Here is a 25,958-nt window from a genome sequence, read left to right as displayed (position 1 = left end):
GGCATTGACCTACAGGCGTGGCAGCAAAGGCGACAACAGGATGGAAGAAGCAACACGTGGTCAGCATCAGGCATGCCGCGGGCCACCAACTTGGGATATTCAGGAGCGATGACCTACAGGCGCGGCAACAGGGCGATAGCAGGATGGAAGAAGCGGCATGTGGTTGGCAACAGGCATGTTGCGGACCACCTGCTTGGGGTATGTAGGGGCGTTGACCTATAGGCGCAAGATGACCATCAACGAGGTGGGAGGAGGAGCATCGGCTTGGCAAAAAGCAGGCGATTGGGGGAAGATTGCAACGACGGTGTGAGATGGGATTTGATCCGAAGAGCACGAGTGGCTCGTGAAAACAAATCAAGGGCTATAATGCCATGTTAGAAAAAAATGCAACTTATATTTCCAGTTGGCCAGTTTAGAGGTGCGGTACAATATGCAGAAAACCCCTTATAGAATGCGAAAAATACAAAGGGGTACACGACTAAATATATGCAACTCTAACATTATACATTGTTCTTTCATTATGAAATTCCTACTTTTTCTCATTTTTGTATTCGTCATTCTTAGCGATGAGTTTAGAAAGTCTTTCACCAAATATAACGACTGCGGCCTAGGATCGCATAGTAGGGGAAAAAAGCAGGTGAGAGAGGGATCAGAGGCGAGAAATGAGAGGTAGGTGGGACACATAGAAGAGAGGTGAGCAAATCAGAATTCTCATATCACGTGAACAATACACAACGCTTCACACTACATTTGACAATCACCTAGTTGGTCATGGGCCCTACTGTCACACACACAACTAACCAAGACTAAGTCTCCTCTGCTAGTTGTGGATCTCGCTCTTCTTCCCCATGCATTCCTTCCTGCCGTCTATCTCTGCTGTTCGCCTCCACTTCTGGCATTTCCTAGATTGCAGATGGGGAGTGCGTGACATTCACCTCTCATTGAGATGGTGCCCCACCGTCAATGTCCACATAGGGGAAATGATGTCGGAGCATGTGGTAGCCTTCCTAGGTGGCACTGGTTGGCGGCAAACTAGCCCAGTGCATGAGCGCCCGTGGAATGGCAGTAATTCCCTTTGTTGACAAGGCAATGCTCGAGGATTGCTGAGGTTGCAAATCATCGACCATGAGATATGGAGTAGGCAATTGTGTCAATACCAGAGCATGATCCGTCGTGAAGGGCTTGACCTGCGGGACATGAAATGCGAGATGGATCTTGTTGTCTGGTGGTAGGTCGAGCTTGTAAGCGAGAGAATCAACGCGAGCAAGGATCTTGTACGAGTCGAAGAATTTGTATGCAAGCTTCAGGATGGCTGGCTGATGACCGAGAATTGCACATACGGCCGCAACTCCAGGATAACTTGGTCGCCGACGGTGAATTCACATTTTGTGCGACAAGTTCGGCTTGATGCTTCATGTGTTGTTGGGCGTGTATAAGATGGGACTTGAGCATGTATGTAAACTGTTGGTGCTTCAATGCGTGCTCTTAGAGGAACTTCGATGTCTTGGCATTAAAGAGATTAATCTGCATGCCATAATTTGGTTTGACTTCATAGCACACCTTGAACAACGACTGTCCGATTGCATTATGGTGGCCATGGTGTATAGAAGTTTGGTGCCCATGAGCATGAACAACTCGCGATAGAATGAGCATATGAAGATTTTGTCATGATCCGAGATAATGGAGTCCGACACGCCGGGGAGCTTGATCGCTGTGTCGAGGAATGTGCGCTACCTATGGAGCAGTAAAACGGTGATGCAGGGGAATGAAGTATGCGTACTTTGACAGGCGGCCAATGACCATGAAGATGATGTCGGCACCATTTGAGCGTGAGATCCCCTTGATGAAGTCCATGGTGACCTTGCCCCAGACGCATGCTGGCACTGGCAGCGGATGCAGAGTATCGGTTGGGTGTGCATGTTCGTGCTTGGCCCATTGACACACCGCGCACTGCTTGACAAATTCCTCGACATGTACTTCCTTGCCCGACAAGAACATCTTCTTAAGGGTGATGTAAGTGGCGTGGATGCCCATGGTCGAAGTGTGTAGCTCACCGATGTGCATAGTTTTCAACACGACATTATCACCAATCCATAGTCCATCGTGGAACTTGATCCTGTCGATGTCGAGTTTGTATCCTTCCTCTTGAAGACTACGCACGACAAGTGCCTGGAGTAGAGTAGTGGCATTGGCGTCCATGGTGTAGGAATTGCGTACCTCTTGAATCCATGCGTGCTGTCAGCTGGACACAACGGTCATCGTGAGCGGATGACCCATGTTGACAGAGAATTCACCGTCGTATTGTTTGCCCCATTGGCACCTCAAACAGAATTGGAGGCCACCAAGCTTGGCCACGGGCTTGCGCTACAAGGCGGACCCGAGGTGTTGTTCTCCCAGAGTACGAAGGCTCATGTGGTTCGTGAGGATAGTGAATTTGCCCCGTTGCAGGTAAGGTCGCGAGCAATCCACGACTATCATCATGGCCAAGACTTCCTTCTCGTATAACGTAAGTCGACGGTTGTTGACGCCCAGAGCGTGACCGAGCAAGGCGGTGATCATGTTGCATGAGCACCGCGCCGGTACCTGTGTCACAGGCGTTGGTCTCAACACTAAACGATTGGCTGAAGTCGGGAAGTGTGAGCACAAGGATGGTTGTCATCACCTACTTTTGTTCTCGAATGCCGACGTCGCTGCATTGGTCCATAGAAATCCCTTATTGCTGAGCAACACTGTCAGGGGGTTTGGTGATGGCATTGCTGTTTATAGCAACTAGCAAGAGCATAGGTAACTCTAATTGGGACTCTTTATTCTGGGCTGTGATAGATGCTACTGGCTAGGTTTCACCCTTTATTTATAGCTGAAAGCAACTAGTACAGAACCACCTCAGTGGCTTTCTTACAGCCTAAGACATCTTGACTTGATCCGACTGACTAACAGCCTAGGACACATACTTGACTCACTAGCTTACTACCTAAGAAGAACAATTGACTCATTCACTGACTGCTGCAAGGATTACTCTAACAATTCTCCCCTTAATCCTTGCAAACCAGACTTGAATTCATTTGGACCATCCTAATTCTAGCACGCGGCTCATGGAATTTCACCCGCCCTATGCTTTCGTTAGAGTGTCAGTGAGTTGGTTTCTAGTGTTGATGTAGTTGGCATTGACACTCCCATCCTCTAAGAAGTCCCTGATGAAATGGTATGTGTTTTATGCGTTGGTGGAAGACTGGGTTCTTTGCTAGTGCCAAGGCGGACTTGCTATACACCAATAGCTCGACTGCCTCAACTTCTCTCATATGGAGTTCATGCAGCCGAGCCAACCAAGTCCTTGTGTTGCGGCAGATGTGGTAGCCATATACTTTGCCTCACAAGAGGACAGCGCCACCACCAAGGAAGAGCATCATGCCACTCTTGCTCTTCCTGGTGTCATTATCACCAATGAGGTCACTGTCGCTATGACCAATTAGCCGCGTCTCTCCAATCTTCCGCTTGGAACACAACCAAACAAACAAAGCACCGAATAATCAGGAGAGCGATCAAAAAGACACTCAAAAGGAATGCTGCCATGCAGAGCAGCAGATAGTTGAATATTGATGAGATAGGTGGAAGTGAAAACACCCTTGGTCCAAAAGTGTGGCGGAAGGCCACGTGGAAATACAAGTTGCATATTTCTTAACATGGTATTAGAGCCCTAGCTAAAAAAATAGCATGCGCAACTTGTGCTGTTTTGATCCAATCTCGCGCCGCCATATTTTTTTAATATGTGGCCGTCATGTCTCTCCTTCGCGTGCATCTTCTGTCAATGCTACCATGTCGTTGACTACCCCCACATTGCCGACTAGTCCGCCGCCTGCCAACTCTTCTGCAATCTGCACATCGCGCCGGTCGTTGACCTCACCACCTGCCGATTCGTTCGCGCCGCCAAGTCTTGCAATGTCCGCCTGTTTGCACGATCCGTCAATTGCTGACCTCACTTCCCGCTAATCTGCCGCCCCCCTTCCACCAGACCGCTGGCTCCATCTGACCACTGGCTATGTCAACCCGTTCGTTCTGCCTCCGTTGACCGCTTTTCTCTTGTGGTACGTGTCGCCCGAGGCAGCCTCTTGTGCTCTTGATTTGATCAGGATCGGATTGTGCTCTTGATTTGATTGGGATTGAGCATTGACCCAAGCCGCCGCCGTCATGCCTGTTTGGACGTCTCGGTTGATTTAGCAGATTAGCTGATTAGGTTTAGGTAAAACAGGTACAATTTCTTCGTTAGGCTATGTCGCTATCCCTTGTTGCCCGGTGATTTTGTATGGTACTAAGTACATCGAGTTCATTGCCTTCATGTGCATTCATATGTGTGACATTCGTCTCTAGAGTGTCGCACCCCGGCTCAGAGCAACCAGATTACCTTGCATTGACAGCCCAGAGATCAAGTCTTCTGGCAACACACAACAATTTGGTACAGAAAACAACCTCTTGGAATACGCGTCCACTTGTACCGCTTCGGGCGCGAGTGGTGAGGCTGACAACGAGCCCCACACGTCAGGTCGGGGGGGAGGGGGAGAGAGAGAAAATAGAGACGGGCGGCGCTTTGCGGCGCTTTCTCCGGCGAGGAGAGCTCGGCGGCCAAATCGAGAGGGATGGGTGGATAGAGGAGACGCTCGCGCACTTGCCTGTACCCGTGGCGTGGCTAGACGGACGGGGTTGGAAAGGGCTCCTACAGCGGCTGCAGAAAGCAGAGCTCGCCGGAATTGAAGAAGACGGCGATGTGGGGCTGCACCAGGGGCTCCTACGGGTTCGGACGGCACCAGTGGGCCACTAGTGAGTCGCCTGAGGAGCTGATTGAGCTCGCGGGCACTGGAATGAGGAGGAGCTGTAGGGATCGCCGGCGAGCTCGGGTCGGGGACGACGGCTAGAGGCCTGCCCAGCCGGGCTGCGGCTGTGCTATAGGTTTGTTGAGGTTGGGTGATGGGCTTGGAGTGCTCGAAGAGGCTGGAGGGGGTCATAATTTATAGGCAGAGGAGGGAGGGGGTCTCGGCTCCGCCGGAAGGGTCTGGAAGCGGCGCACGGCGACGAAGAGCGCCAGCGGGGAGGGGGCAAGGCTTTAGAGCTCACGCGGGCACTGTGAAGCTCGAAGACGAGCACAAGAGGCGGTTGGGGAAGAAAACAGGGGCACGGGCGCACTGTGGCTTTGGCCGTGACGTGCCCGTGCTCGCTGCGGCTGCTCCGGCGTCGGCGAGCGGCAGAGAGGGGTCAAGGGTGATGAGATGAAGACGGTGGCGCGGTGCGGCAGTCGTTGGCGAGCTCTGAGACGAACAGGCGCACGGACTCAGCGCAGAGCGCATCGGACGCGTTGCCAAGGCCGTGTCCACACGCGGTCACCACGCGAACTATGCCAAAATGGTGACCAGAGGATGCCAAACCATGTCTAGTGTGTTGTCCGTGTAGTGTTAGGTCTAAGAGAGGAGATGGCACACTGCCAGGCCGACCAGATAAGACTAGAGCTACTCAGTAAGTTTCTGGACAGAAACTTGGGCACCAAGTGTGGATGGCTTCTAGAATGAGATTAGGGCAAATCTCCTGGGGTTAAGCTTTTCTTAGGAGGGTAATGAGGCTCAGGAAAAATCAGCCTCATTGGATCAAGGAAAAGTATACTGGTTGTAGAAACTGCATTTTCAGGTCAGAACAGAAATGATTTTCTGTAGCAAAAATATTCCGAAAAGTTATGCAATATTTTTGCTCAAGGAGGTGTGCCAAGGTCCAAAGAATATTTGAGAATTTTCTTAGATTTTTGGGAGCAAGAAAAATGGGGGTTGCTTTGGAGCAAAAGTTTCTGAATTGGATTTCAGAGAGAAAAATGAATATTTTTCTTCCCTGGGTTATTTTGGGATTTTTCAGAGAAAGAAATGATGATTAAGAGATAGATGGGTCACTTGGGTGAAAATCAAGGACATGCCCAAGTGTTTAAGTCCATTTGAATTGATTCAAAAACTCCAAATTCAAAGCAGAGGCAAAAGAAGTCCGGAAAAAGCTGTCACACTTAGCTGTTAACTCATGGCCATATTTCACTTATGAAGGCGCTTTGTGAGATTCGTGCGAAGGAGACTCGCCTATGTGGTGCTGGTTTACTTGAGTTGCACTAGCTCTTTCCCACTCCAGTTTTCCGCCACCCCTGCTCTCTCGTGGGGGTGAAGAGGATCACTCTTGTACTCATTGTGGCTACTTCAGCAAGGATGGTCACTCCGAGTCTGATTGCTTCTTGAAGAACCAGCACAAGTGCAAAAAGGCGCGCGCATCTTCTTCTAGCACATATGCTTCTACTTTGACACCCTCAACCATTGCCTTGATAGGATATTATTAGACTTCAAGTTCTTTGACGGGTATTGTAGGTTCTTTGACTGATGCTTCTAGCACTGAGCGATCACCACCTACACAGTCAGGCACATAACCGTGGTTTCTGGATTCATATGTCTTCTGATTGTTCCACCTTGTCCTTTCTTAGATCTCTCAATTGTCTTGTTCATGTCCTTACTGACAAAGCTAAATCCGACAGATCTTTGGTAGGGGGAACCAGACTAAGTGTCTAGGGTTTACCCAGGTTCTACCCAGGTTCAGGCCCTCTGAAGAGAAAAGACCCATGTCCTGCTTGCCTTTATTGCTTTTGGAGGCAGTATAAAGTACAGATGATCTACCATAAGATTGTTGTGTGTCCTCTATGAGCCCTACTCGGTTTAGATAGATACGGGGAGGGGGGGGGTCTAGGGTCCCTACATCCTAGTCGACTACCCACAAGGAGAACGAGTTGTAGACGATTCCTGCATCTTGGAGTATATGACAAGTCTTCGGGAAACTTCTATTACCATTGGCTACCTGATGTGGCCCTCTCTTGAACTGACATGGGGGATCCTTGGCTCGGCCCACGAGGTCGAGAGATGACATGGTGAGAGACCCCCTAGTCGGGACACAGTCAGCAGCTCCTGAACCGGTCTTCAAGTCTGGACGTGCCTCGGTTCATCCGAGTTGTTCTTCATCATCGGCCGTCAGTCTTCAAAACTAGTTCAATAAACTCATCTTTTGTACCCAAGTTTCAGTTGTCGGATTTTATCTGAGGTGTTTTAGGACCACCTCGGCCTTTGAAAAGCGTATGAGCGTATCTGTACTGAACCACACGTCGGAAATATCCCCGTGCAATCACTCCTTAGCTGTGAAGTACTCCTGCGCTCGGGACCTACCGATGATCTAGTGTGGCTTTATCAGCACGGATCAATCTTATCAATGGGCCAACCTAGCCACGTGGCGCTCTTGACTTGATGGTCAACATGACATCAGAATGTGGGTCGATGGCCCACCGTTGTCACGTCCATCAAAAAAGGGATCATGTGCATCGATACGTGTGGTAATTAACAACCATTCCTTGATTCCCATGCGTGATTAACGCCCAAAGTAAGGGAAGCGGGGAGGTTTATTGCCATGCGGGGCGGATATATTGTTGCTGCTTCGCGTGCTACTACTCCCCTCTATAAAAGGGGAGGAGATAGGGGAGGAGATTATTACATTTTTGTCCCGCCTCTTGCCTTCGTCTTCCTCCTAGAGCTCTAGTGCCCTAAGCCCTCTGTCTTGCATCCCTCGCTTTTCCCTAGTTTTAGGTTTCCCCGCACCACAAGGCTGGCGGTCGGGAGCAGAGACAATCTATCATCGTGGGTAGTGCTGCCGCCTCGTCCTCCCAAGCAGCGGCTGCAACCAAGGGGGAGTGGAAGTCATGCACAACATAGCAGGGCCAGCTGGACTGGCTCTATGATGTGGGTTTCTTGCCGTGACTAGAGGTCGCATATGCTCGTTCGGGGTTCATCGCCATTGGTCATACCACTTCTCAGGAATCCAGTCCCAACCCTTAAGAGAACGAGCAGGTATGCTTTGTTTCTTTTCTTATTCGTGGTCTAGGCTTTCCAATTCACCCCTTCCCAAGGGGTCTCCATTTTTATTGCCTCCAATTACATTACCTATCGCCGAATTCCATCCTCCACATAGCGTGTTACATTGAGCTTTGCGGGGCCTTTGTCGGCTGCATACCATACTTTGGTCTATGGCACAAATATTTCTGCGTCCAACTGCGAACAAGCGACGCCGCTTTGCTAAATTGCGACGGTTTCATTATTTGTAGGGTAATCGGAGCAATGTAGTTATCTGAGGAGATGAACAAGAACTAGGAAGAAGAATGGTTTTACCTTCTCGACGTGCCACTTGAGGACCCTCCTCGAGGCTGGTATAGTTACTCTTTTCACACCAACTCAGCCTAGAAAGAGGTATTTCTAGCGGCTGAGGAGCCGACTTTACGAACATCTCAATGTGATCTGATTGTGTATAATAGTATTAAGCGACTTTGGGCTTCAACCTCCTTGGCCAACAAGGACCAACTTGGAGTGCTTCCGACGTCAGTCATTGGCCGATGTAGCGGTACTTTGGGGTAGGCTGACAAGGAACGGTCAGAGAGCTATAGGGCAAGTGTAGCCCCTAGACGGATGCTAGGGGTCCATAGACAACCATTATCTAGTCTGGCGAAGGATTCAGATGGCGAAGCCAAGCCATCTCATCGTGGTCTTTGGGAATACTGAAGACCCATGCGAGTTTTAATGGCTTGCTTAAAGTCAAGTACTATAGTCATAGTGTCGACTCGTTCTGTGTATTGTGACAGTTAGCGTTTGGCTTCACACACCTGAGGTGCTCAACCGTTAGAACTGGTGGCACAATCGCAGAGGTACTCACGTGCCACTATACCTGGCCATCCCTCGGGCTGGGCCGGGCTTTGGGCCAGGCCTAACCAAGCCTGATGCAGAAAACTCAGGCCAGGCACGGGCGTCAGGCCTCAAAATCAGGCCCAAGACCGGCCCAACAATGTAAAAGCCCGCCGGGCCGGGCCTCTTCGTTAAATTGCTAATATGGTGGGTCCGAGCCCGGCCTGTGGACAAGGTCGGGTAGGGCCGGGTCAGGCTTTTTCGGGCCAGGTCGGGCCGTCCTTGTCGGGCTGCCCATGGCCAGGTCTACGTGCAACCCTTAGCTAAATTGGCGGAGACGTAAGGAGCAATCTTTATTTAATTTTAACTAAAAGAGTGAAGAGCGAGCTAAATCATAATTTATAAGAAAGGAGAAAAAAAGATAGAACTAGCTATAAAAGTGACGGAGCAGGGCAATGTTCCATCTGTTTGGCCCCAGATGGCGTGTTTTTGCTTTTTGGATCTGATATGCTCGTCTAGTGAGGACCTTGTCGATGATGAACGGGCCCTCCCATGGTGCAGACGACTTGCCCTTCCCTGTTTTATACTAATAAAGTCATAGGACAATGTCTCCGATGTTGAACGTCCGACTTCACACCTCCCAACTATTGATAACGTCAAAGCTGTTACCGGTATATGACCGACCTTGCCGCTGCCACATCTCGTTCCTCGTCTAGTCTGTCCAAGTCGTCCTGATGCTCTACCTCCGCCTCTCGCTCCTCGTATTGTTGTATCCGAGGAGCATCATGCATGATGTCGTTGGGGATACACCAAAAAAACCCGGTGCATAGTCTGTAGAGCGGTTAGGACGACGGAGTCGAGTTCTTTGACCCCTTTCTTGTCAGCCTTCTCCAAGATTGCACCAACCTCGATTTTATGCCATTGAGGACTAGCCCGTTGGCTTGTTCGACCTACCCGTTCGTTTGCGGGTGGTAGACGGAGGTGTGGTCAAGCTTGATGTTGTACTTACTGCACCACGTCTTGACCACGTCTGTTGTAAAATTGGACCCGTTGTCCATGATGATGTTCCGAGGCACGCCATAACGATGAACCACCCCGGATATGAAATTGATAACTGCCCCAACTTCTGTAGTAGCTACCGGTTTTGCCTTGATCAATTTTGTGTACTGATCGACCATGACGAGCAGGTATTTATTGCCGCTTTCTCCCTTATGGAGAAGTCCAACCATGTCCAACCCCCAAACCGCAAACGACCAGGTTATCGGGATCGTTTTCAGGGCTATAGCCGATAGGTGGCTTGCTTTGGCAAAAAACTAACACCTTGTGCATGTTGTGACTAAGTCAACTACGTCGGCCCTGGCCGTGGGCCAGTAGAAGCCTGCGCGATAAGCCTTGCTTACCAAGGTCCAAGGGGTTGCATGATGACCACACATGCCAACGTGAACCTTGTGTAGGAGTTGTCATCCTTCCTCGGGAGAAATACAACACTGGAAAACCCTAGTAACGATGCGCTTATAGAGCTCTCCTTTGTGGACGACGTATGAAGCGGCACGTCTAACTATTCAACGTGCCTCCATCTCATCCTTGGGAAATTCCTTTTGCAGTAGGTAAGCGAGGATGGGTTCCGTCCATGATGCGATGACAACCATGATTTTGTGAGTCGACGAGTTACCTCGAGTTCCAAGCCCCTAGTTATGACATCATCTGGTTCTATAGTCATTGGGACGACAATGTTGGGCTCTGGGCTCCCTGTTTCTTTGGGCGGTTGCAGCTCGTCCAACCACTTAACGGATGGTTTAAACAACCGCTCGAGGAAAGTATTCTCAGGCATAGGCTACCGCCAGGCGCCCGACTTAGCTAGTACATCGGCAACCTATTTGCTTCCACGCTTGACATGGTGAAACTTCAAGCCCTCAAACCAGACGGACGTGTGTATGACGGCGTTTCAATAGGCCGCCATACTTGGTTTCTTGGAATTGAAATCGCTGTTGCTATGGGATATAACCAGGTTTGAATCACCTTGGACCTCTAGATGGCGAATCCCATGGAGACGACCATCCGAAGACCTTGCAGTTGTGCTTCGTCTTTCGAAGTGTTGTTAAGAGTCGGTGTACATGATCTAGAGTATGTACTTCATGATGCTACGCCAGCTTCATAGTGGTGGCAATGAGGAACGACCGATTTGGGTTGCCGCAGACAGTGATGATACGTTTGGGCCCGGTCATCTTCTTCCGCAGAGAAAAGACCACATTTTAACCCCAAATTAACCACTCGGTTTGATTTATAACCCTCGTCTTCGAAAATGGTCGGAATGCACCCTCTACTTACCATAAAGTTCAAAACACAACCCTGATTTCATCTTTTAGCTAATCAACTAGTTTCGACCAAAGTCAAAGCTGACTAGGCATGCCAACTCAGCTGCCAATGCCACGCAGGCATCTAGCTGAGTCTCTCTATTCATTTATTCTCTATCAAGCCGTGACCCGTGCTCTCAATGTCTTCACCGCATGGCACGCCTCACTCCCCCCACCCCACCCATGGCCGCCACCAACTTTGTTGCCGCCGAGCGGCGACCGGCGGTGGCGCCACACCACCCCCATGCGAGGTTACATTCTTCTCTCAGTCCCTCTTGTTAGGGAATATGCACCTTGTATTCCCATAGGGCCATAGGCCAGTATATATACATGTACATGTGCAAGAAATATGCAGAAAACCCCTTATACAATGGGGTAAATACAAAAGGCTACATGACTATATATATAGTACTCTAACACCCCCCGTCAAACTCACGGTGGATGAACAACACTGAGTTTGGAGAGATAGAATCCAGGTTGCGCTCTAGTCCGGGCCTTCGTAAAGAAATCCGCCAACTGTAACTCGGAAGGCACATACTGAAGAGCAATAACCTGATCCGGCACACCAGCGCGCACATGGAAAGCATCAACACCAATATGTTTGGTGAGCTCATGCTTCACAGGGTCGCGCGCAATGCTAATAGCACCTGTACTGTTAGACAAGAGCATAGTAGGTGTAGTGATAGAAACACCAAAGTCCTGAAGTAACCACCGTAACCAACTCACATATGTCGTCAAAAGAGCTATAGCTCGCAACTCAGCCTCTGCACTCGAACGTGAAACCGCACTCTGCTTCTTCGTCTTCCAGGCAATGAGAGAACCAACAAGGAAAACACAATAAGCAGAAAGTGAACGGCGATCCGAGGGATCACTAGCCCAGGTAGCATCCGAATAGGCCTGAAGCTGTAAGGAACCGAATCAAGGAAAGAACAGGCGGTGAGAGATCGTGCCCCGAAGATATCGAAGAACACGAAGGAGGTGACTATAGTGAACCAAAGTGGGGGCAGAGACAAACTGACTCAGAATATGGACCGGGTAGGAGATATCAGGACGAGTGACGGCTAGATAGACAAGACTCCCAACAAGATGACGATAACGCGTCGGATCAGGCAAGGGGTCACCATCAGTATCACGAAGGTGAACATTGAGCTCCATAGGAGTCTCAACAATGCGCTCATCAGTAAGAGCAGCATAAGCAAGAAGATCCTGGATATACTTTTCCTGGGAAATAGAAAAGCCATCAAAGGTAGAAGAGACCTCGATCCCAAGAAAGTAGCGAAGAGGGCCAAGATCAGACATAAGAAACTGCTCACTAAGACGAGCCTTCACAAAGGCAATATACTCGGGGTCATCACCAGTGATGATCATGTCATTTGTCATAGAGAAGAAGAGTCCGACCACGAGCTGAAAGATGGACAAACAATGCTGGACCATGAGCACTTGCTGAAAAACCAGCGGTAGTCACCACAGAGGCAAAACGCTAACCAGGCGCGAGGGGCTTGCTTAAGGCCATAGAGAGAGCGACGAAGATGGCATACCATACCATTAGGAACAGAATACCTAGGTGGGGGATGCATGTAAGCCTCCTCACGCAGCTCACCACTAAGATAGGCATCCGTAACATCAAGCTGAGATACAGACCAACGATGGGCAATCCTTTTTTACTCCTTGTTGAATAGATGGGACGGGAACAACGCTAGGCAACCATTGTCTCAAGATAAGAACTCGGGGTTTGAAATGGAAGGGTTCCCGCCAATCACGAGGGAAGGCTGATCAGGTTGTCGGAAAAAACCAAAAGTGATGTGCGGCTTGCCTTCGTTCTCTAATGAGTGACCAACGGTCAAGGAGGAATCGACAAACGTTCCTAAGGCCGAAGATCATAGCCGGCCATAAGACATCCATCAATTTTAGCTTGAACAACCGTAAAGCGATAACCTTTCTTTTGGGTTTCATCTCCATTAGAGTGGCTGAGTTTTCACGTTGGCTTGCCAAGCCTATCACAATCCTCCTCCTTCACCCGGGCTTGGGACAACATAGAGTGGCTGAGATCTTATGGGTTTCACCTCTAGCCTACCCCAACTTGTTTGGGACTAAAGCCTTTGTTGTTGTTTGTTGTTGTAACCGTAAAGCGATAACCTTTGCAAGCAGTATACCCTTCAAATTGTGCAAAAGAAAGCTTAGAAGGACTAATAATGGTCCATTCAACATCACACTCTTTCTTCCAAATGGCAAACTCACGTACCCAACTGGGTCCTCCCTGACCCCAAAGATGGAAAAAACATTTGAATTACGGGTAAGAGTAAGACCGAAGATCAAGAATGATAAAACCAACCTGCTTGCACGAAACATTGAATGAGAAGACCCTTTCCTTAATGCATGAGACCGGTAGATCAATCACATAACCACCAATAGCTGCTTCCAAGTGGCCGCCACCTTCATTTAGACGAAAAGAGTGCCGGCTGAATGAAACCACCATGGTTAAATGCCCAGACTCATCTGAGGGTTGGATCATAGATCTATAGCAATCGTACACCTTTTCTGCAAAGGCCGCACCAGGAGAACAATCCAGATCCAAGGTATATCCCATATGAGAAGCAATCCAAGATGGTAGTCCACGAGAAGCCCAGAGAACACCGAAGAAGAGATGACCGGAGAGGGTATGGAAAGTAGTGGCTAGGGGTGGAGATCACCGGAGGGGCGGGGTGGGGTGTTAGGGAGGTGGAGGCGCCATCCTTTTTTACTCCTTGTTGAATAGACCGTTATCCATAACTCGGTTGTCTGATTGGCAAGAGCAAAAGCTGAATGATAGCTTGCACATCAAAGGATTTCGGCACAAAAACAAAATGGAGAAGATAGCAAACTCAAGTGTTAACTTAGCAGTAGCTTTTCCAATTTCTACTCAGCATTTTGGGGGCCTTCCTTGCTACACTTTAATCTACTCTATATGTGCTCCCAGGGGCAGTACTTGACAACATGGAAGGCATATGCCTGGATGATGGGAAAAGGCGTTTGTACCTTCACAACCACACCCTCATCATCGGCCAACGTTGACTAGTCGACAACTTGCACGTTGGCGTCCGGATGGTGCAACACCAGTAATGCTAGCACCATCCAAGGCCCTCGTAGGCAACCGATTGTTGCCACCGGGGAACTCGAAAGGTGCCTGCTTCAGCTTGTTTGAGAGGGCAAAGATGCTGGTGGTTGGCTGCTCGTCCGGCCAGAGGGTGGCGCACACCTCTTGCATCGACGCCTTCGCCATCTTCAGCAACTCGACACCTTGGCGCATGCAACCTGGAAGGGCCATGATCTCATCCTTGTTGACGACATGACAAGAAGGCATTGAGCGCTTCAAGCGTCGGGTTGTTGAACTTCTGAAAGTGGAGCACAGCTTAACTCACCTTGTTCGCCAGGCCTAGGAATGCATCTACAGTCAATCAATATGCAAAGAAATCAGACAAAGCGAAAATTCTAGAAGGATTCGACAAGAGTCGCACACATACCCTCCATCGCCTGCCGGGCCATTGGATCTTGGCCTGTAGTGTGGGCTTTCTCTCCTGGGTCCTCTGGACGGCCTGCTGCAAGCTCTTAGCCATTCCCTTGTATGACTTCTGCTCCTTTAGGTCATGCAATGGTTGCGGAGGCCATCCAACTTGACCTTCATGTCGTCATGGAGACCTTTCTGGAGTAGGGTGTTCCCCGGAGCTCCTAGATGGTTGGCTTTTGGGATTCAGTGCTCTTCGTCAGCGTCTCAACAACCTTCTTGAGCGCCTCCGCTTCCTGAGTGGCTTCACTGGCGAGTTGAATTGGTCCTCAAACTCCTTCTGCTCTACCTCCATCCTCTCTTTCGCTACCTCCATGGTGATGGAGTTGGTGAGCTACTTCCAAAGGTGGGCGATCTCATTCACGGTGGCTGCAGACACCAAGGATGTGTTTGGTTGAAGAACCAAGTAGAATGGAATGTCATGGTTCCAATAGTTCTATTCCCATGTTTGGTAGAGGCATGGGATTGAATGGAATGGTTTCATCTTGGTGTTCGGTTGAGGAGATAGAATGGGATGGATCTGATGCTATATAGACATGATGATGTTCCCTCTAGCATATATATAGGCATGATGATGGATCTGATGCCGCCACAACGCCCAGGATTGATCCCATCTGCCGTCGAAGAGTTCTCCGGCCCTAGCGCGTCTAGCCTAGTGCTGCACATCCTCTTCGCAGCTAGTTCGCTGCCGGTAGCTAGCCCAACGCCCCTGCCGATGGTAGCTAAACCAGTCGCCTTGGAGAGAGAGACGAGCTAGTGGAGAGGGAGAGAGAGAAACGCCGAGGATAGGGAAAGAGAGACGTTAGGAAGAGAGGAGGCACTGGCGGCTGTGAGGGAGACGAGAGATGTGAGCGGTTCCACGTGGTTCCTCCAATTTGGAGGAACATGTTGGTTCGGCATATCAGGAGAATATTCCCTTCCCAAGAATCAAGGCATTCCGGTTCTCGTCCCAACCAAACACGAGAACGAGGGCGAGGAATGGGTTGGACCAGTTCCATTCCAAAGGAGCCGGCTAAGCAACATATCGCAAGAAATAACATCATTGGAGGGGCTACTCCTTGTGGGTGCACTGCCCAAAGTACCCACATTAAGTTTGAACACCAAAAACAATTCAAATAACAATATATTAACCTCCATTGCAGGCTTCATCGTGTCGCTTAGCCGAATGGTTGACTCTTCCAAGGATCTCACCTTGGCTTGGAGGTCAGCTAGGTGTGGATCCACTTCCCGCTCCACGTCGGGTCATCCATGCTGCTTGCCTTCGACGGCCGCACCACCACCGTCTCTCGGTTCCCCATTGTTCCCTCCGTCCTGAAGATGACACCACTCTCGTTTTGCCATTCCCCTCGTTCAGCTCAATGGAACCTGGGGCTTGGATTGGAGCGGTGGGTAAGGAGGATGGGACAACAACCGCAGCAGGAGAAGGGCCTGACGTTGGCTCCAACACATGAGCCACCCTTCAATCCTTCATAGATGGAGGCTTTTGGCCTGCCGGCTCCACGTCCTTGGTGACTAGCGCTGGTATCCTTTGAGCTAGAGGACAACATCGCAACAATCAACGAAGGGTCGCCGCTGTACTCGTGGTCGACTCCTTGTCCTTTGTGGCTGCGCCCAGATTGGTGGTCGACATTGATGCCATATCCAGGGATGCATCAGGCCCTGAGCGGGAGTCCAATATCGTCTCCATGACGTTTGACTTCGTTTGGTTGGACCTGTAGGGCGGTAGGGAGCGTTGTGGCTTCGCCTCTAGTACTGCCGTCATTGGCTCCTATGTGGTGACCGATGATGAAGAAGATACAGACGCATCCAGCGTTGGCACACTTGTCAATGGTGGCGGGGCAACACCTTGCCCCGCTGAGCCTCCACCTGTCTCCGCCTAACACCTTGGTAGTGTTGTGGGTGGATTCGGCCAAGCTTGGCTGCTGGGCTGGACGCCTCTTCCTTTGGTTAGACTCCTTTAAGGCCCGAGGGCATTACAAAAGTAGTGAGAACACGCCAGGTCCAAACCTCAACCACTAGATCCAATAGCAAAAAGAAGCAGAGTCAAGATGGCCTTCCCAGGAAAAACCTTCCCGACGGCATGCGTCCCGCACCTTGGTGTAAGCAGACGGTTGAGGAGGCCTGCATCGAGTCGGGGTGCATGGCCCTGTGGTAGGGACCGGGATAAGGTCATGCTAGCGGTGGCCTCGCTCTGCAACTTCTTTCAATTCGGCTCGTGCATAGTTGTTGGGGCAAGTGCCCACGAGTCAGACGCCTCCTCGTCCCGGTCCCTCTTCATGACCCGTTGAAAGCGCAACGTGGCTTCGTCATCTCATCATTGTCATCCGCTGCCTAGCTCCCTTACGGGTCGGCTGTGGAACCTACGGCGGACTCCTCTTCCTCGTCTCTGCCGGCACAGCGCATCGAGCAACACCGAATGATCTAGCCCCACCATGTGCTTGGGGAGTTGAGGCATTGAGACGAATCCCTTGAATGCAGGAGGGGAAGGAATTGGAGTCAGACTTAGTCATACAAATAATGACAATCAGAAAAGAGGTATCGGTTTTGAACACTCACCTTCTTTGGCAGGTTTGCGAGTGAATACGACTCCATGCTGGACTTTCTTGGGACGTCCTTTGCCGGCAACTTCTGTAGATTAGCTGCCAACTCCTCCAGCATATTCAGCTCATAGTACTTCATATCAGGTCGGCACCAAGACGAGGACAAACTTGCTGCTGCTGCGGATGGCTCCTATGGGATCGACACCAACTGGTACGTCGACAGTGGCGCCACCAACCACATCACCAATGAACTTGAAAAGGTGACAATGAAGGAAAAATATTGTGGCAAGGATCAAATCCACACAGCTAGTGGTGAAGGTATGAGGATTAACCACATTGGTCACTCAATTTTTCATACCCCCCTTAGAAAAATTCATCTTAGGAAAATCTTGCATGTTCCTAGTGCCAATAAAAGCCTTCTTTCTGTTCATAGAATTGCTCTTGATAATCACGTTTTTCTCGAATTTCATCCATATTTCTTTTTGATCAAGGATCAGCCACGAAGAGAATCCTCTATCGAGGTAGATGTGTTCGAGGGCTTTACCCGTTGATTCCGGAGCGCACAAGATTCAATAAACAGGCTTTTGGTGTTGTCAAACTCTCGTCAACACGATGGCACGATCGTTTAGGACATGCTTCTTTTGCTTTAGTTGAAAAACTTATTAGGAAAAATAAGCTCCCGTATGTTGGTGAGCGCAATGTTGAAACTATTTGTGATTCCTATCAGCGAGCTAAGAGTCATCAGCTCCCCTATCCAATTTCTACTAGTGTGTCTACTCAACCATTACAATTGATTTTTTCTGATGTTTGGGGACCGGCCCCTAGTTCTGTTGGTCGGCACACTTACTACGTAAGCTTTATTGATGACTATAGCAAGTTTTTGTGGATCTATCTTCTTAAGAAAAGATCCGACGTTTTCCAAGTGTTTAAAAATTTTCAAGCACTTGTTGAGCGTAAATTTGATTCCAAAATCATCGCTGTCCAATCCGATTGGGGAGGGGAATACGAGAAGTTGAACTTCTTCTTCCAAACCCTTGGCATCTCACACCATGTGTCATGCCCTCACGCTCACCAACAAAACGGCTCAGCACTGATGCATATGTCGTTGCCCTGCTGCTACTAGCCGAGCCTGGGCTTTATGCAATGGCACGCCCTTTTAGTCGCCTGAAGGAGAGGGAGATCAGACCATGGATTGGTTCTGAGTTTAGTGGCCGTTGTCTGAGTGTTTGTGAAGGAATGTAATAATGAAAAGATGAGACTATGTGGCTAGCTAGAGTCGTAAATGTTTTTCACATTTCTCTTTTGAACGACGACAAGAAATGTGTTGCTTTGCATCTGATCAATGAACTCAGGATTTTCTTTTTCTTTTTGCGAACAATGAACTCAGGATTTGATGGCTGGAAGGTTGGTGGTGTCTCAGCTTTGGTTGCTTCATTTGAACCTCAGTTGACATGAATCACACTTCAGAAATCATATGTGTGTGTAAATCAGACATGTTCATTATATCTACAAATGTATCTGTTGTTTTCTTCATATTGTGCACCCTTTTAAGCTCAGAACTTTCATCTGTACTTAATCCATCAACGGATAGTGGCCAAATAATTTTATGCCATTGGTTGTTTAAACAGGGCATCCAGGATGCACCTTCTGCAAGTGAGGCTGAATCGGTGGACACAGAACAAATAAACCACATTGGACAACCGAAGAGGTGTTTGAACGAATTGATGGTCTGGAAGAATTTGGAGCTAGACGTTGGTCTGAGATAATAAAGAAATATTTTTCAGCGTCAGTTTGAACTGCGGTCAATCTTAAGGTTTATGTTTGGTGCATTTGTCTCATGTTGATGTTACCTTGTCTCGCCGACATCAAATTATTTGCCCTAGGTCCGCTACTAGTACAATCTAGCGGTGCCTGGAAACATGATGTGTGGCTACCTCATGTTCGCTGAATATGTGAGAGTTGTCCCCTATTTTACTGTACAGATTGTTCAACAACTGGTGATATTTGGAAAGGGTCTTTGTTGTTGCACATGCATGTGAGGCAAAAGGTTCTTAAGGGTGACTCAGACATGTTTCTACATTCTGGTTCCAAAATGGCACAAGGATATTCAGCACATGAGAATCGCTTCTGCAAGTTCAAATTATTTCAAAATAATAGCTAAGCAGCTTAAGATCTAGAACCAGTGCACAGGAAAACGAAGGATGGTGGACTGTTGTACAACACAAATCATCCAAAGAAATCAGTCATCACACATGAAGTCTCTCAAAAATGGCATCAAATGCACAACTGAACCTTGAACAGAAAATTTCAACTGAACAATAGCACCAGTACAAAATATAACCTTGAACAAAAAATGACCTTGAAGTTCATTTTTTAAATTTTGACTAAACAAGCAAATTGAAGTACTATGATCAGTTCAGCACAACACGGTCCCATCCTATCTCCGTTTATTGTGCCCGCTCCTTCGGCTTTCTTCTGCATAGTCCTGTGATTTCTTCTCCACTCGACCTGGAGAGAATATCTTGTGTCATCCTCTTCCTCACTTCATGCTAACTCGGCTCCCCTTCAGGAAATGGATCAATCTGTCAAACGAGATATGTATGAGGAGATAGATAAGATAGATAGCCGCATGGGTAGTTTAAATTCTGTATTCGGTTGTAACTATGCATCTTATCTCCTATACTTCTTCTCCCTCAAGTTATGTATCTCCAACAGAATTGTACGCATATCAGGGACTCGCAATCCCCTATATAACACGTACCACGTCCCCCTCGATGGGTAAGACGTTTCCGCATCGCACATGGTATACAGAGCCTCCTGTTCCAATCTCATCTAGCCTATCTCATTGCCATTAGTGCCCTAGCCATGTCTTCCTCTGGCTCCTCCCACCCAAACCTCAACCAACAGGTCACGGAGAAGTTTACCTGCACGAACTATGTTCTGTGGCGCGCCCAGATCGTGTCGCAGCTGCGGGGCGCCGGTGTCTTTGGCTATGCTGACGGCACCACACCGAAGCCGGCCCGACTCCTCGTCACCAAGGACAAAGACGGGAAGGAGTCCTCGACGCCCAACCCTCTCCACCCAATCTGGGTACGGGAGGACCAACAGGTACTTGGTTATCTGCTCAACAATCTGTCCAAAGAGGTTCTTGTGCAGGTGACCACGATCACCACGTTGCCCGCGCTCTGGGCTGCTCTGGCGGGCATGTTTTCGTCACAGTCTCTCAGCCGGGTGAACAACATCCGCACGGCCCTCATCAACGCGCAGAAGGGGAACCAGTCCGTTGCCACCTACTTCGCCCACATGCGCGGCCTCGCGGACGAACTCGCCGCAGCCGGCAAGCCTCTGCAAGATGACGAGCTTGTCTCCTACATCCTCCATGGGCTGGACATGGACTACCAGCCCCTGGTGTCCGCCCTCGACGCCCGCATCGTGCCTGTCTCCCTCGACGAGCTCTTCTCCATGATGAGCAACTTCGACCAGCGCGTGGCGCTTTTCCAGTCCTCGAGCGGCTTCAAGTCGTCGGCCAACGCCGCTTTTCGTGGCCGCGGCGGCGACTCCTCTCATCAGCGCGGATCACCTCGCAACAGGGGCAAGGCCTCGGGCGGGGGACACGGCAACAGCAACTCCAGCACTCGCGGCGGCGGTGGGCGGTCCTCTTCTGGCAACAACAGGGGCCGTCGCGGTGGCTCCACCAGGTCACGGCCAGATGCACCTCGCTACCAGATCTGTGGTAAGCTAGGGCATACGGCCAAAGACTGCTGGTATCGCTACGACGGCGACGGCGACTCCTCCCAAGACGAGGACAAACTTGCTGCTGCTGCGGATGGCTCCTATGGGATCGACACCAACTGGTACGTCGACAGTGGCGCCACCAACCACATCACCAATGAACTTGAAAAGGTGACAATGAAGGAAAAATATTGTGGCAAGGATCAAATCCACACAGCTAGTGGTGAAGGTATGAGGATTAACCACATTGGTCACTCAATTTTTCATACCCCCCTTAGAAAAATTCATCTTAGGAAAATCTTGCATGTTCCTAGTGCCAATAAAAGCCTTCTTTCTGTTCATAGAATTGCTCTTGATAATCACGTTTTTCTCGAATTTCATCCATATTTCTTTTTGATCAAGGATCAGCCACGAAGAGAATCCTCTATCGAGGTAGATGTGTTCGAGGGCTTTACCCGTTGATTCCGGAGCGCACAAGATTCAATAAACAGGCTTTTGGTGTTGTCAAACTCTCGTCAACACGATGGCACGATCGTTTAGGACATGCTTCTTTTGCTTTAGTTGAAAAACTTATTAGGAAAAATAAGCTCCCGTATGTTGGTGAGCGCAATGTTGAAACTATTTGTGATTCCTATCAGCGAGCTAAGAGTCATCAGCTCCCCTATCCAATTTCTACTAGTGTGTCTACTCAACCATTACAATTGATTTTTTCTGATGTTTGGGGACCGGCCCCTAGTTCTGTTGGTCGGCACACTTACTACGTAAGCTTTATTGATGACTATAGCAAGTTTTTGTGGATCTATCTTCTTAAGAAAAGATCCGACGTTTTCCAAGTGTTTAAAAATTTTCAAGCACTTGTTGAGCGTAAATTTGATTCCAAAATCATCGCTGTCCAATCCGATTGGGGAGGGGAATACGAGAAGTTGAACTTCTTCTTCCAAACCCTTGGCATCTCACACCATGTGTCATGCCCTCACGCTCACCAACAAAACGGCTCAGCACTGATGCATATGTCGTTGCCCTGCTGCTACTAGCCGAGCCTGGGCTTTATGCAATGGCACGCCCTTTTAGTCGCCTGAAGGAGAGGGAGATCAGACCATGGATTGGTTCTGAGTTTAGTGGCCGTTGTCTGAGTGTTTGTGAAGGAATGTAATAATGAAAAGATGAGACTATGTGGCTAGCTAGAGTCGTAAATGTTTTTCACATTTCTCTTTTGAACGACGACAAGAAATGTGTTGCTTTGCATCTGATCAATGAACTCAGGATTTTCTTTTTCTTTTTGCGAACAATGAACTCAGGATTTGATGGCTGGAAGGTTGGTGGTGTCTCAGCTTTGGTTGCTTCATTTGAACCTCAGTTGACATGAATCACACTTCAGAAATCATATGTGTGTGTAAATCAGACATGTTCATTATATCTACAAATGTATCTGTTGTTTTCTTCATATTGTGCACCCTTTTAAGCTCAGAACTTTCATCTGTACTTAATCCATCAACGGATAGTGGCCAAATAATTTTATGCCATTGGTTGTTTAAACAGGGCATCCAGGATGCACCTTCTGCAAGTGAGGCTGAATCGGTGGACACAGAACAAATAAACCACATTGGACAACCGAAGAGGTGTTTGAACGAATTGATGGTCTGGAAGAATTTGGAGCTAGACGTTGGTCTGAGATAATAAAGAAATATTTTTCAGCGTCAGTTTGAACTGCGGTCAATCTTAAGGTTTATGTTTGGTGCATTTGTCTCATGTTGATGTTACCTTGTCTCGCCGACATCAAATTATTTGCCCTAGGTCCGCTACTAGTACAATCTAGCGGTGCCTGGAAACATGATGTGTGGCTACCTCATGTTCGCTGAATATGTGAGAGTTGTCCCCTATTTTACTGTACAGATTGTTCAACAACTGGTGATATTTGGAAAGGGTCTTTGTTGTTGCACATGCATGTGAGGCAAAAGGTTCTTAAGGGTGACTCAGACATGTTTCTACATTCTGGTTCCAAAATGGCACAAGGATATTCAGCACATGAGAATCGCTTCTGCAAGTTCAAATTATTTCAAAATAATAGCTAAGCAGCTTAAGATCTAGAACCAGTGCACAGGAAAACGAAGGATGGTGGACTGTTGTACAACACAAATCATCCAAAGAAATCAGTCATCACACATGAAGTCTCTCAAAAATGGCATCAAATGCACAACTGAACCTTGAACAGAAAATTTCAACTGAACAATAGCACCAGTACAAAATATAACCTTGAACAAAAAATGACCTTGAAGTTCATTTTTTAAATTTTGACTAAACAAGCAAATTGAAGTACTATGATCAGTTCAGCACAACACGGTCCCATCCTATCTCCGTTTATTGTGCCCGCTCCTTCGGCTTTCTTCTGCATAGTCCTGTGATTTCTTCTCCACTCGACCTGGAGAGAATATCTTGTGTCATCCTCTTCCTCACTTCATGCTAACTCGGCTCCCCATCGATGCGCTGAGCCATCGTATTGGAATGAGCAGAAGATCCCATGCTTCATGCTGACCTTCAGGAAATGGATCAATCTGTCAAACGAGATATGTATGAGGAGATAGATAAGATAGATAGCCGCATGGGTAGTTTAAATTCTGTATTCGGTTGTAACTATGCATCTTATCTCCTATACTTCTTCTCCCTCAAGTTATGTATCTCCAACAGAATTGTACGCATATCAGGGACTCGCAATCCCCTATATAACACGTACCACGTCCCCCTCGATGGGTAAGACGTTTCCGCATCGCACATGGTATACAGAGCCTCCTGTTCCAATCTCATCTAGCCTATCTCATTGCCATTAGTGCCCTAGCCATGTCTTCCTCTGGCTCCTCCCACCCAAACCTCAACCAACAGGTCACGGAGAAGTTTACCTGCACGAACTATGTTCTGTGGCGCGCCCAGATCGTGTCGCAGCTGCGGGGCGCCGGTGTCTTTGGCTATGCCGACGGCACCACACCGAAGCCGGCCCGACTCCTCGTCACCAAGGACAAAGACGGGAAGGAGTCCTCGACGCCCAACCCTCTCCACCCAATCTGGGTACGGGAGGACCAGCAGGTACTTGGTTATCTGCTCAACAATCTGTCCAAAGAGGTTCTTGTGCAGGTGACCACGATCACCACGTTGCCCGCGCTCTGGGCTGCTCTGGCGGGCATGTTTTCGTCACAGTCTCTCAGCCGGGTGAACAACATCCGCACGGCCCTCATCAACGCGCAGAAGGGGAACCAGTCCGTTGCCACCTACTTCGCCCACATGCGCGGCCTCGCGGACGAACTCGCCGCAGCCGGCAAGCCTCTGCAAGATGACGAGCTTGTCTCCTACATCCTCCATGGGCTGGACATGGACTACCAGCCCCTGGTGTCCGCCCTCGACGCCCGCATCGTGCCTGTCTCCCTCGACGAGCTCTTCTCCATGATGAGCAACTTCGACCAGCGCGTGGCGCTTTTCCAGTCCTCGAGCGGCTTCAAGTCGTCGGCCAACGCCGCTTTTCGTGGCCGCGGCGGCGACTCCTCTCATCAGCGCGGATCACCTCGCAACAGGGGCAAGGCCTCGGGCGGGGGACACGGCAACAGCAACTCCAGCACTCGCGGCGGCGGTGGGCGGTCCTCTTCTGGCAACAACAGGGGCCGTCGCGGTGGCTCCACCAGGTCACGGCCAGATGCACCTCGCTACCAGATCTGTGGTAAGCTAGGGCATAGGGCCAAAGACTGCTGGTATCGCTACGACGGCGACGGCGACTCCTCCCAAGACGAGGACAAACTTGCTGCTGCTGCGGATGGCTCCTATGGGATCGACACCAACTGGTACGTCGACAGTGGCGCCACCAACCACATCACCAATGAACTTGAAAAGGTGACAATGAAGGAAAAATATTGTGGCAAGGATCAAATCCACACAGCTAGTGGTGAAGGTATGAGGATTAACCACATTGGTCACTCAATTTTTCATACCCCCCTTAGAAAAATTCATCTTAGGAAAATCTTGCATGTTCCTAGTGCCAATAAAAGCCTTCTTTCTGTTCATAGAATTGCTCTTGATAATCACGTTTTTCTCGAATTTCATCCATATTTCTTTTTGATCAAGGATCAGCCACGAAGAGAATCCTCTATCGAGGTAGATGTGTTCGAGGGCTTTACCCGTTGATTCCGGAGCGCACAAGATTCAATAAACAGGCTTTTGGTGTTGTCAAACTCTCGTCAACACGATGGCACGATCGTTTAGGACATGCTTCTTTTGCTTTAGTTGAAAAACTTATTAGGAAAAATAAGCTCCCGTATGTTGGTGAGCGCAATGTTGAAACTATTTGTGATTCCTATCAGCGAGCTAAGAGTCATCAGCTCCCCTATCCAATTTCTACTAGTGTGTCTACTCAACCATTACAATTGATTTTTTCTGATGTTTGGGGACCGGCCCCTAGTTCTGTTGGTCGGCACACTTACTACGTAAGCTTTATTGATGACTATAGCAAGTTTTTGTGGATCTATCTTCTTAAGAAAAGATCCGACGTTTTCCAAGTGTTTAAAAATTTTCAAGCACTTGTTGAGCGTAAATTTGATTCCAAAATCATCGCTGTCCAATCCGATTGGGGAGGGGAATACGAGAAGTTGAACTTCTTCTTCCAAACCCTTGGCATCTCACACCATGTGTCATGCCCTCACGCTCACCAACAAAACGGCTCAGCACTGATGCATATGTCGTTGCCCTGCTGCTACTAGCCGAGCCTGGGCTTTATGCAATGGCACGCCCTTTTAGTCGCCTGAAGGAGAGGGAGATCAGACCATGGATTGGTTCTGAGTTTAGTGGCCGTTGTCTGAGTGTTTGTGAAGGAATGTAATAATGAAAAGATGAGACTATGTGGCTAGCTAGAGTCGTAAATGTTTTTCACATTTCTCTTTTGAACGACGACAAGAAATGTGTTGCTTTGCATCTGATCAATGAACTCAGGATTTTCTTTTTCTTTTTGCGAACAATGAACTCAGGATTTGATGGCTGGAAGGTTGGTGGTGTCTCAGCTTTGGTTGCTTCATTTGAACCTCAGTTGACATGA

At 48.9% G+C, this 25,958-nt stretch overlaps 1 long non-coding RNA gene across 14 annotated transcripts in view; it reads left to right on the top strand.

Moving 5' to 3' along the window:
• LOC125535338 (uncharacterized) overlaps positions 1-19,169 on the top strand; it is a 31,312-nt gene extending 12,143 nt beyond the window's left edge. For 4 of the 14 annotated variants that reach the window (XR_015615653.1, XR_015615652.1, XR_015615656.1 and 1 more), the window contains one exon: positions 18,787-19,167. This is a non-coding gene — a long non-coding RNA (uncharacterized LOC125535338). Of the gene's footprint in view, positions 1-18,545; positions 18,635-18,786 lie in introns of all 14 variants that reach the window. The other 10 variants (XR_015615659.1, XR_015615657.1, XR_015615658.1 and 7 more) reach the window with 5 other exon arrangements.
• Positions 19,170-25,958: the final 6,789 nt, after the last annotated feature.

The sequence above is a fragment of the Triticum urartu genome, chromosome 2A (genome assembly GCF_056163025.1).
Source record: "Triticum urartu cultivar PI428250 chromosome 2A, HENAU_Tu73, whole genome shotgun sequence".
NCBI lineage: Eukaryota > Viridiplantae > Streptophyta > Magnoliopsida > Poales > Poaceae > Triticum > Triticum urartu.
The sequence above is the reverse complement of the archived record's forward strand: the minus strand, read 5'-3'. Positions and strand labels throughout refer to the sequence as shown.